Source organism: Apteryx rowi, unplaced genomic scaffold, assembly GCF_003343035.1.
Source record: "Apteryx rowi isolate R43461 unplaced genomic scaffold, aptRow1 scaffold_3, whole genome shotgun sequence".
Taxonomy (NCBI): Eukaryota; Metazoa; Chordata; class Aves; order Apterygiformes; family Apterygidae; genus Apteryx; species Apteryx rowi.
In genome coordinates, this window is record NW_020449418.1 from 8820051 (window position 1) to 8833397 (window position 13347).

Consider the following 13347-nt stretch of genomic DNA (forward strand, 5'->3'; position numbering starts at 1 on the left):
GCCCGCGCCCAGCGGCTCCTCCTCGGAGCGGCTCCGCACACGCGCGCACACCCGCACGGCCACGAGGTGCCGGGTTCTCGAGGCACAGCTGTCTGTCAGAGGTCAGCACGAGAGCAATGCCGGCTCTATCTATCGGGATCATTATTGTTATTATTATTATTATTATTTTGGCCCTGCCAAGGAATGTCTTTAGTGGTTGCCAATAAAACTTGAGAATGAAAAGGTGTTGGTTTCCAGGAAAAGTACTTCTGTTTTTTAACCTCCCCCTTGCTGTTTAATTACGTATGTGTTCAGCCTCCAAAGAACAGCTTCATAAAACTGTGGTAAATCTAGAGGCAAATGCGTTTGCATTGTTGTACAATTAGAGAGGGAGATGTGTATATACACACACACACACACACACACGCCTAGCTGGATGCACACACAGTTTTCAGAGTTTTACAAGACACTTAGGTATATTAAGTGCAATCTCACCAAAGAGCCAGCCTCCTTTAAGGCTCCTAGGAGCTATGGTAATACAGGTAATAAAACTTAGGTATCTGCATATGCACTTTTATGAAGCCACAAATACTTTCTTTGCACAGTTATTTGTGCACTGGTAGAGGTAACCCATTGTAGTTGTTTACATACAGAAAACGATGGCTCACTCTGCTAATGCTAAAGTCTAGCAAAAAAAAAAAAAAGATAAAAAGTATGAAGAGTTCTCAAGATTTATCTGTTATTTTCCATAGAACATATGGATTGAACAAAAAAAAAAAAGGKTTTTAAATGCAACATTTATAACACACATGGCACTCTGGCTGCAGAAAGTTACCTCCATCAAGCCCTATTTTGTAGTAAAGCTTCTGTGCTCTTTTCTCGGAACTAAGCAGTATAGCATTGAAAGATAAAAGTCCTCATTCAGTTCCTGGGTATATTATGCTATCTCTGAAGCTTCCAATTGCCTCTCCCTCTCTTTCTTCCCTGCCTCCATCAGGCCGTGTGCAGTAGCATTTCTGTAAACCTATAAACAGGCATGATTTGTGACAGAAAATTTTCACTGCAGCAGAAAACAGCTTTGGAAGTATGTATTTCAAAGCCCTTTCAAATGGAGTTCCTTGTTGTGGGAGAAAAAAATAAAAGCAAAGTTTTCCATTATTCTTTTTTATTCAGGTGGCATCAGACCCCTTCGTTCAACCACTGCACGTTGGCTGTGTGGCTCTGGCATACCACCTGCACCACTGCGCAGCTTGTGCCCTGATTCATCCCATCCTGGTGAGAACAGCTGCTTAACTATGCTTAGGAACGCGCCTAATGTTTCTGCGTAAGGATGCCACCAGCCAGGCCAAACAAGGCCAGTTCTCATGTTTTTCAAAGCAGAAGAGGTTGCAAGCCTGTATCTACTTCTAGATGATCACTTTAGAAGTGCTTCACTTGAAAAGTACAAACACAGGTCTCTTAAAGTCATGTAGTATGAACAAAAAGATACTTCAGGGATTATTTAAAGATAATATCTAAGTATTCTATTTAACTTGGTAACCCCTAGAACAGAGCAAGAGATTCTTAGCTGAGGCTTATGTTTAAAAATAATTATATGTGTATGACTGTGGGGTATAAGTGTGGTTGATTGGTCAGATAGGCAGATACAGCTTTCTTGTAATACACATTCTTTTCTCTCAGTGTTGTGAAAACTGCAAAAATTAAAGCAGTAAGTTGCAAACCAAACACATATGGTAGGACACTTTGGTTTGTAGCCTTTCCCCCTAATTAAACAGAATTGCCAGCTAGTAGAAAAGAGCATTTCACTATTAATTAAGCCCTCTGGAATGTGGCAGCGAGTTTCCTGCATGACGGGGGAGGCCCACAGAGGCAGGGGGAGGATGGAGACTGAAGTTACTGTAACTATCCCTGTGGCAAGAACACCCACAGTAACAGGTAATTTGCCCCTCCCACACCAACTAACAGCCAGAAGCAAAAAATGTTAAAGTAACTTACATCATCGTTTGCCTGTATCATTACTAAGGAGGAACTGAAAGCTGTTTTATGAGGAGCAGACAGACAAGACTAGCTTGAGCTTGAGACATAAAAAAACCCAAACCACTAAGATACCTGAAGGCATCCCAATTAAGTGATATTACCATCCCGATCAAGATGCAGTCATTGTTAGTAAGTATTCCTGATTTTTAACTGAGATATTCCAATTAGGTAGATCTTCTGATTAGGTGCTCTTAAATTAAGTGGGGAGAACTGTGCAGAGGAAAAGTGGACAGCTTTTATAAATCAGAGGGGGCTAGCTCAGAGGGGGACTTTGCTGCCTGCAGTAGGATTTAGGCGAAGATTGAACCACCAGTTCCTAAATTGCAATACTGCCCCTTTGCCCCTGGCTGAGCAACCATCTAACCTTGCAGGCATTAAGCTTGGTAGGTGCCTCCATGTTTTACCTGAGTGTTCCCCAGGCACCGATAGTTCTGCTCCTGAGCATGCCCAGAACTGCCTGAGTCAGAGCATCTTGGCACCTGCTTTCAGCCTAAGTCCCACTGGGATCCAAAAAGTAGGCTGAGTGGCGTCTAAGTACCCTGAGGGACTGATCCAGCGGATAATGTCTCGGGCTTTGGGATAAATTTGAAAGGAAGGTCCTTATCAGCTCTGCACTGGATATCTCTGTATTTTAGAGGTTTCAACTCTGGCCAGAGCCTCACTGTATGCAGGTGGGGTGATTGGTGTGAAGTGACATGTTTCGGCCATAGTCACATAGCTTTTTAGGCCACTGCCTCTCTCCGAGTTGCTTAGGCCTTGAGCTTGAAGGTCTAAAGTATAGGTTCTGAAGGAAAAAATGAAGACAGCACAACTTCTAAACACTGGTCCTTTCGAAGCCCTGAGCTGAATCTGCCAAGTGAGCTGCATGGAGAAGGCAAGAAGGGTATTAGGTTTAAGTCCAGCTGTGCTGTTCTCCTTAATATTCACCACAGGCACAGTTACGTCTGAAACAACTCTTCTGGTTGAGAGAGTTCTGTAAAAGGAGGCTGCAATGGACAGAGATGGCTCCTCTGGGCCATGGGAAATGCTTTATGTTTCTCCAGGCATCTACTGCCCTCCCAGAGGCTGGGCTTGCCTTACATCTACACACTGAACAAGGCAAGGAATGCGAGCCCTTCACCACACCTCTAGCTTTCAACATCTGATGAGCCTGTTTGTCTATTTTTTTCCCCCTATGACTTTTTAGATGGTAATCTTAGCAGGGTAGAGACTGCCTCCTGGTCTACATTTATGCACTGTCTAGCTCCTGATTGTGCCTGGGATCTTGAGCTGATATGCTAATAATGAATAAGCATAATTATCTTGGGAGATATATGTCAAGGATTCATCTGGAACCAATTGGACTGGGGATAAAATACACTATTTCCCTTTTAAGAGAAAGGCATACTCTAGCTACTTGATTAAAATGATCACTCTCTACATAGGCGAACATAGATATTGTATTCAGTGGTGTTCATCATGGATTTGCATAGAACGAATTGTACACCTTGCCCCTCTTTCTTCTAAATTGAGGGGATGGCAGCAGCTGTCTGAACCTCTTTGAAGAAAGAAATGACACAGTTTTTCTTGCTGACCTGGAGCAAAGGTATGCTCTTGAGGTGTGCCTGTTTTTCAGTTTGTCTGCCCATATAAATTCCAAGTGTCGTAGTTTCATTCAGTTACTTTGTTGCAGAGATCCTTTGCATGTATAGTCATCGTGACCCTGCATAGCTGTGTGGCATACAGTAAATCAATCCAGAGATTCATGTTTGAATTTCTTCTTTTTTTTGTTTTTCTTTTTGTGTTCTCCTTTTCCTTTCATATGAGGCCAGATCCTCAAGCCACTAAGCTGAGTTGCACCAGCTTTGGCTCTGGTTGGAGAAATTAAAGAGGAGCACCTGTGCCAACTCAGCAGCACTATGGTGAATGAACTTGCAGAATGTAAGTCACTGGAGAGTGAGCAAGCCATCAGCTTGGATGATACTGCTAGATTTGCTGTATGTATATTATACCCCAGGTAGTGCCACTGGGTAGTGGTGGGGAAAGCTACTGCTTTGGGCAGCTCCAATATTAAGATTAGTTCCTTATTTTGTTCAGCTTGAAAACTCTCCTTTATAAAGAAGTGCAGCATGAAATGATGACGTAGGTTTTTTTTGCAGAGCAAAGTATGCTCAATAACTCTTCCTAATAATGTTATCTCCTCCAACGCATTTCCCATTAAAGTGAATGGAAATGTTCCCATTGACTTTAAAACATGATTTCCTCTACCTCTTCCTTCTTAAAAGACTTAATCAAGCATGTTTAGTAGAAACCTATGAGTGCTGTCTAATGACTGGCTCACTTTGCCCAGGGAAAAATGTAACTATAAACTGAAACATGATGCTGAAAACTAAGTTTAGTAGAGAGTGTTTAGTCTAGTGCTAGATGAATGATGGAAGTGTGTATTTGTGAATAATTTATTTGACAATCGTTGGAAAAAAAAGATGGAATAGTTTTTTGCTCATTATTCTTTGCCTATCTACAAAACCTGGTGGACAATGCACAAACAAATTGTTAATATTTATTCAGGAGCAAAGAGGTCAGCTTTTTTGTAAGTGTTGTTAGCAATGATTTGGACCAGCACTGGATTAGCTTAATTTTATGGCATCCTTTGCATAGTAAACAAAGGAAGTTGTTCTGTTAGTTTCCAAATTCACTGTGAATATGCATCTTGCCAGCCATGCTCATATTCTATTGCAAATGGCATTTTGTGAAGATGCCGCAAATACTGGATGGAGCTCAGCCTTCAAGCCCACAGCTGACCTGCTGAGACTTGAGAATTGTGTGCAAGTTGACAGTTTCACTTCACAGACCTTACAATGTGTGCCCACCTTCAGCTCCTGCTGAGCTGAGTCATACTGGTGGTTAAATACCGGGCTGAGCGAGAAGAAGCTATACTACCGAAGCAAAGGTGTGTTTCAGGGTCAGAAAGGCTGCCATCGCCATGTATGACAATGCAAAGATTTGCTGATTGCCAGACAGAAGCTGCTTATTAATTATTTTTTCCTTGTGGTGAGAGAGGAAATACAGACAGATAGCAGATTCTCTGAAGAGCTGTTTTTATTAGCTTGACCTGATGGCAATACAGAGGTGTTTTGCTTAGGGACAAAATCCACACTTTGCCCTGCAATTTAGTGAGTTTGTCTGCATTACCTCCTACCCTTCCTCCTATGACTGTTCTCTTCCCCTATGACACACCCAAGCTTCTTTCTTGCTACTTCTTCATCCGCTGCCACCTTTGTATCTTCTCCCAGGACACTTATTGAGCTTAAATATGTTCTAAAATTCATATATATAATTTTTCATCTTTTCTGTCTTTTTCACCCCTTCAGAAGAAATACAGAAACATCTTCTTTCTGCATGAATCACTAAAGATAAAAGAACACAACTCTTCCCATGAGTGGTCCCGTTGATCCCAAGTCCAGTAGATTACAAATGAGACTGGGATTTCTGTGGGATAGGAGCATTACTGTGGATTTGAACCATGGGTCCTGGAGATGTGCTGGGCACCCATGAGCCTGGCAGGAGTCAGGAGGAGCTATACATACTTGAGGACCCTCCAGAACTGGGTCCTGTCACCTCGGTCCCTGCCCACATCTCCATATCTTATCAGCTGCAGCTGCTCTGTGTGCTTATGCTTATCCTCTTTAAGGGAGAGTTTTCAGGTTCTTGCTTCATTTCAATGTTTTCTATTCAGGTAGGACCCCTCCTTTCTGTGGTTACATGTGTTCAGGACTGTCTGCACATGTGTGAGAAAGAGGGAAGAGGAGGCAGGGTACATTAAAAACTAAGTGACCTACTGGCCTCTTTTCTGGGTCCTCTGAAGTGCCCTTGCAACAGTTGTATTGCCAAGGCTTCCTTATTCCCATCTATTCCCAGAAGCTGCCCAACAGTGAAGGAAATAGGTCATAAGCAATACTTCTTGGTTTGCAAGGCCTGCCTGCTCCCTCATCTGCTCTGCAGCAAGGCTCAGCGCTGGTCAGGGCTGTTGCAGAACAAGGGAGGGAGGGCATGAGAAATGAAAACAGCAGGTCATATGATTTCTTCTCAGTCCTTGCTCAGGCAAGCTCCCAATGCACGTAGAAAAGCGCTGCCTGATTAAATGCTACACCCCTTGGCTGTATGTGTTGTGTCACAGAGTCCAGAGATGCACAGGAACACACTTAACTCCATGCCACAAACTGAAGTGGTCACTCATGGCTTTGTCTCAGACGTGACCCAAATTCAGCACAGCCTTGCTTGAGCTTTGCCACAGGGAAGCCAGCTAGATGCCAGCCCAGCTCCCAGCATAGTTTGGAGCACAGTTTGGGCTGTAATGAACTATACGCTGCAGCCACAGCCTTTTTCTGCCAATTGTTTATGAGAATAAGGAAGAGCAGACCAAACTTGGGGGCTTTTACTCCGGCTATTCCCCCAGCAGTGTGGGATCTGTTATAGCAGTGCAGATAAACACTGCAGAGGAATCTTGCAATGTGTGTGAAATTGCAGTTAGGCTCACATCTTTTTGCTGCTCTGGAACATCAGATGGCATACTTAATAGAAGGAAGAGCCCTAGCCCCTGGTTGGGAGCAAAATCCACATTTTTCCCTGCAATTTAGTGAGCTTTTCAGCATCAACTCCTACACTTCCTCTTACCACCTTTCCCTTTCTCAGGACCCTTTCCTTTCCTTTTCCCTTTTCGTGGCCTTATTCAAGGAGAACTCTCTTGTAAAGCCCAATCATGAGCTGAATAAAACAGAAAGATGGACTTCAGGATTTGATACTGTGGGGCTACTCGTAATTGTTTGTCCTAGCTGAGATCTCAGGTGAGTGACTTTCCTTCTGCGTGTTACATAAAGGGTCAACCTCTAGTAAGCCGCTGAGAGCCCCTGCTGCCCCTCCTGGAGCTGGGGGCAGCTGAAGGTAATGAGCACTTCATAGGAATAAACTCTGGCAGTGGGAGCCCAGTAAAAAGCTCCGTTCGATTTCACTGTGCAATGTGGCACTCCAAGAAAACTCCCAGACTCAGTCCTTTTCCTTCAAGCACAACCCCTTATCAAGGTCCTTGGCAGCAATTCACCTACAGAAAGGAGCAGATGTCACGGTATTCCCACATATAAACACAGAAAAACAACCCCTCCCTTTTTTCAGTGCAACTATGTTATGTAGTAAGAATAATTACAATATTTAACACTTGTATCTGTGCTTTTAATCTTCAAAGCACTTAATGAGCACTAGCTACAGATAATTGAGGCTGCAGAGTGATGTGGCCTTCTGCAAAAGGAGGAGAGTCACACGCTTGACTGCTCCCGCAGCCCTGTGCTGGGTGGGCACAGTGAAAGCAGGGCTATATAGGCTTGGTGGCATGGGCTCTCTGCTGCAGGGGTTACTTTTTCCCATTGTCCATCACTGCCCTCCTTCCTAAGGTTCCTGACCCCTCAAGTCTGTCGGTAGAGTTGCTCACGCTAGGGTTGCCCAACTCATTTCAGTCCCAATGAACTGAGTTAGGAAAGACCTGTACTGTACATTGCTTTAGCTGACTTGGCTTGTTTTGCCTGGAGTAGGTGAGCGAGTGCTCAGACGAGCAGGTCAGCTGGCAGACCTGAAAAAGTGGCCACTTCTGGCAGATGGGCAGAAGAGAAAGTGACTGTGGGGAGAGGCTTGTAGGAGTGACTGTAGGAGGCGAGCAACCACGGCAGGCGGCACAGGGTGTGTGTGTGGCTGTGAGATATGAGCCCTTGCAGGTTCCTCCTCCTCGGAATGTGTCTCTCAGTCCTGAGGAATTTGGCATGGAAAGCCACAGTCTGAAAGGCATTATTTGTTCCCTTAGCTTTTTTGTCATGTCTGTGTGGCTCATGGCCCAGGCCACAGTGGGAGACTAGAAGAGGTAGGATAGAAATTGGTGCTGATTTTAATGGATTTTTCAGCTGGTCTTGCTGGGGAGGAAGGATGTAAGACAGCTCTTCAGTCCCACCGTTTTTCTGGGTCTCAGTTATTGCCTTGATCTGCAAAACTGGCTGTTCACTCTTGGAGTGTTGCTCCTGCATCCTCTTTTGCTTTGCGTTCTCACCAAGTTCGCTCATCCAGAAATATTCAGACAAAGCATCTGTTCTAGCTTAGAGCAGGCAAATGAGATTAGTGGATGTGAAACGTATCATCAGAGTGCACAGCTTGCAGAGTACTGAGCACCTGCACCTAGGAAGCTAGAACATAGCCATAGAAAGGGCATCCTGATCATTCCTCTGAGTTCCTTGCTTTCACAGGCAAAAAAGCTTTATATTTGCGAATATTCACTGATCACAGGCAAATGAAGGCTATGTACTGTTTTGATAATTTTATGAGGCCCACATAGCTTAAAATTTGATTTTAAACAGAACAAATATCCAACAGTTGGCACTTTTTTTTTTCCATTGGAAGTCACACTGTACTTGTGCAGTTTGAGTACCTGTCCTTTCTGCTGTTTMAGAGGAAAATTAAGGTAATATATAGTAAGGTAATAACAATATATATAATATTAAGAATAATTGGTTCATTTAAAGGAGTTAGCATGGGTTTTGCTTTTATTTTAAACTGTTCGTGCACACTGTCATTTTCCCCTAGAGGACTGTTTTGGGAAGAAAGATTGTGAAACTTTGTGCTAGTTCTCTCTTGTGCTGCAGCTTTGTTATTATGTGCATTGCTCCAGAAAATAATGTCTCTACTTTATGAAAATATCCCCCATAACAGGTAGTCTCTGTCCCTTTGATGAGTGAAGTTTAGTCATGTAATTCTTCCAGATTTCATTATTTTGTTATGAATTGGATGACATTTTTCTTTTAAAGTCTCTGCTCCTGAAATTAATTGACAGGATGAGAATCTTGCCATTCTCTTAAAAAAGTAAAAAGTTTCTAGACCTTCTTGTTGAAGAGGGAAGCATCCCATGAATGTGAGTGTACCTCAGAAGAGAAGAAAAAAAGCTCTGGAAAAAAAAACCATACATGCACAAGCCACCCTCTGAAGTTTAATTTTGTGACTCTTAAATTCCCTCTCCTTTTTGAGTCCTCAAATATTGAGATTGGCAATACTGCAGAAGGGTCGGTTCTAAAAGCTGGCTGCTTCCAGAAAGGCAATGCCCTGGGAGGAGAAACAAATACAAGCTCTAAGCCTGGTTGCTCAGTCTCCTGCCTGTACGGTTACATGGCCAGACTTTTTGTGAGACCGGGAAAAAAAATTGAAATCCTCTCCCTTACTCACACAGTTCCAATTAAGTGCAATCAATTGCTCAGTCAATCTTTTGCTCTTAATAAAGTCAGTTATCTTTTCCTTCTAATTCCCCTCCAGGTTTTTTAACAATTGTTCAGACAGACACAACAAGCAGCTTTTGTAAAGGAAGAGTGTGGGCGTTTCCTTTGGCTGTTTTCACTTTCTGCCTATTATGAGGTTATGCTCCGCACCCTCCCCAAATCCTAATCACATACAATGAGTGTTCTAGGAGTCCATTTTTTTTCCAACTGGCATGGAGTAAGTACCCTAATTTGACAGCAAAATCAAGCCAAAATATTTGGGAGGGGGAGGGGAATAGACATTTTGTCATCCTTGTGTTGCTGATGAGTCAGACCATTTGAGCTAAGGAAAGGTTTAAAAAAGGGAAGGGAAATGCTCTGCAGCCTTATCTACTCCAACATTAATTTGTGTAGAAGGTATGAGTCTGAGTAAATCTGTTCCTTGTCCAAGCTGACTTGAGGGGGTCACCATCGTCTGCAAGCTGAGAGGAGAGGCATTAAATTGCAGCCCACTGCTGAGTGACTGTGACAGAGAGGAAGAGGCCCCATGTGTGCTTGCCTCAGTTTTGTATGTGTGCGAAAGCCTTACATGTTTGATGTGCTTATGCAAAAAAGGTCAGCACTGGCGTCAACTGTATTGCTTTAACCGTGCTGCAACTGCCGTGTGGGAAAGAGAATATATTGTACTGGCACAAGGTGTATTTATACCTGAATAAACCCATCCATGGTAGGAATAGTTTTGTTTAACTCTCCCGGTTTAAAAAACAAACAGACTGTCCTTAACTGACTTGGTCATGCCACTACAGAGATTGTGTGTGGGTCTGGCGATGTCTGGAAGCAGAACTGGTTGGTCCAATTCAAAGTGGAAGAGAAGATTAGATCAAGCAGATACCAAGTAACTTGGGGGGGGGGGGAAGTGTAGTCAGGAGAGTTATGAGTGACCTGAATGGGAAGAAGAGGTAGGAGGGTGTGGTGAGGAGAAAAGTGCCAACAGCACACTCTTTACTTAAACTTTCCTTAAACTTGCCTGCGTGTTGATTTCAATGTAAGGACAGTCAAGTCAGGTTTAAAGGGAAAGAGAGGGGAAATGTCAAAAACGTGGAGTTACCTCACTGTGAAATAAAAACAAAGCAAGTTAGTGGGAAACTTGGTATCCTAGGGGAACTGGTGGAAATCATATTACATAAGGGCACATTTGCACTGTAACAACTGCTGCTCATGTCAAGAAACCCAAGCTAGCCTTGCGCTTGCCCTCAGTCCTGTTGGCACTGACTGCTTGTGCACTGAACCAGCCTCACCAGCAGGTTTTGCAGCCTGTAGCGTGCCCTGTGCTCCCGTGTTTACATTGCTATCGGTCCCAAGGTAAGCTGATTTCAAGCTAGTCCAGTGGGCCTATCCTGGCTGCAATCACTGTGGTGCAGACATGACCTGGGAAGTTTACTCTCGTAAAGCCCGGATGAATATGCTACAGGATGATAACAAGATAGTACGAGAGAGAGATATGTGCAACTCTACCTGACAAGCCATTTTCAGCTCTACTTTTGAGGCTAACCCTGCCAGAAGGTAAGGAGGTAAGGGCAAAGATTGCCTGTTTTATAATCCAGCCACTTCTGGCCCTATCACAGTCCTGGGCTGGCTCTGTTGAAGGCAAATCCTCCAGCATAACCTAAAGGAAGGCTACTTCAAATGATACCAAATGACAGTGGCTCTGAGGCTCCCTTATGGTAACTGAGACCTGTGGGATACAGAGTTTTCTCATGAATGGCCCTTTGCTTGGCTTTAGGGATGGAGAAGCAGTGTAGAAGCTGCTACGCTGGTAGCTGGCCAAGAGGCTATCTCCTTGCACTGAGGTGATCCTCCCTTGGCTGGGTCTTTTGGCCTCAGGGCTGTTTGCATTATGAGGATGGCACAAAGCAGCTTTACTTTAGGGAAAGATTGGGGGCTGGGCTTTATCTCACTTTGATTATATTAAATAATCTATCTGTCTGCCACGTTATTTACATAACTCTTATTTAAATAGTTTTACATCAGACACACTGAATCATGAGACGGAAAGTCTAGACGATGCTTGCTAGGCTCAGCCTGCCTTTAACCCTCCTGTGTTGCCATTTTTCTTGTCTCTCTCTTCAGGACTACCCTGCTCTGCGCTCTGCATTTCGGTCTGGCGAGACATAAGTGCCTGGTGGTCCCAGGAATTAAGAGTGAATGAACTTAAATAGCTGAGGAGAGAGAGAGAGCACACAGAGCAGAAATAGGGGAGGGGGAGAAGAAGGCAGGGAGGGAGGGAGATTCTGGGTGAGCTGTTTGTCTGGTTTTACTAGGTCAGCCCTGAGTGAGACTGCAGGGCAAATGGCTTTGGACAGACAAACTTAGGAAAGGACTTTACCCCCTGAGCTTGCCTTCTGGCAGGCACTGCCATGGAAAGTTACTATAGGAGATATTTTGTTTCAAAAACAGCAGAAAAGGGAGGTATAGAATTACCTCGTGCTAAGTGGGCTTATAGGCAGAGCGTGGAACCTAGGAATCAGGAGAGAGCAAAAGGAATAAAAAAAGCATTTGTCATTTCAGAGAAAAGCCAAGAAAGCCCATTTATTTCTCTAGGTTCTCCCCACTCCCCTAAAAGTGCATTATAAATCACTAATAATTCATAAAGGGCTTGTGTTATGGCACGCTTGACAAATTCATCTGTCTCTCCTTCTGAAGGCGCATTCCAGGTTTTATGCCTAGCTGTCACAAGCCTTGTTGTTATGATTTCATTATATATTGATTTTGATATATGTTTCCTGTGATACTGTGTGCACTGGAACAGAATCCCTGCTTTGGAAAAAAGGGGACCAGGGCTTCTGGTTCCTCATCTTTCGCCTCCATCTGAAAAAAAGTTTGACAAGGGCTGCTCCAGCCCTGGCTGCCACTTCCAGAGGGTTTTGCGTGTGCAAGATTGGCGTGGAGCAGCACTTCCACCTAGTGGTCTGCAGAACACAAGGCAAGTGTCTCAACCGGGTCAACTCGGGGTTTAAGGTCACGCAACAAAAGCGTGAAGACAGTTTTGGGAATTGTGCCTTTTGTCCCCATAAGTAACAATGGATTATTTGTATCCCAGAAATAATAACACAATAATCCATTTTCCATTTTAATGTCCATTCTTGGGCTTCGTTCAGTGGGAATCTATAGAATTTGTTAGGTCACAAGTTCAAGGATCCCATGACAGTGAAGTAAAGCAGTAAATGAAACAGTAAATGTGCATTCCTAAGTTGAAGAATAACTGAATGCAGTGGTGTGCTATCCTTACAAAGTGCTTTGCACCCTTGTATCCCATAGTATTTTAAAAAGTCAGTATTTCCGCCCTTAGTTTAGAGATGGAGAAAACAAGGTGTGAGGGAGTATGGCAGATACTTCAACAAATAAAGTCTATTTTGAGCCTTCATTTCTGGGTGCTGAGTCTAGATTTTGTTTTCCAGAGAAGATGGGCAATTAACTGAAGTCAGTAAGAGTTTGGAGCGTGTATGGGCCCAGCAGGGCAGAAACCTGGTCTCTTGGACGCTCTTGCAGTACCAATAAATAACAATCACAGTAACAGTAACAGCAATAACATGGGTATAATATAATACCAGTGGAAATTTAGACCCTCTGAAACCTAGATGCAGGGTCTCATGCTGAGCTCTCAAAGAGCTGACATGTCTGAAACTAGCAGATACTCCTGAAAATGTTAGTAGTGCCAAGTTGAAAATAGTTAACTGGGGTTAAATCACATTGGCATTCCCGTCAATGGCAAAAGTCCTATTAACATCTAAGGGGAAGGCCCAGGTTTGCTGTCTCCTGCTGTAATTGCCAAGCTGTGCTGCCTCCTTTCAGCAACTAGCTGTTGTGAAAGAGGATCTTACTGTTCTGCTGTTTCCCAACAAGGAGGCTCAAAGGGTGGAATTGTTATTGTGGAGGCTGGGGAATTACACACACACACACACACACATATGCACACTTGCACACACACACACACACACATATATGCACACTTGCACACACACACACACACACACACACATGCACATGCGCGCATGCACACACACACACACAC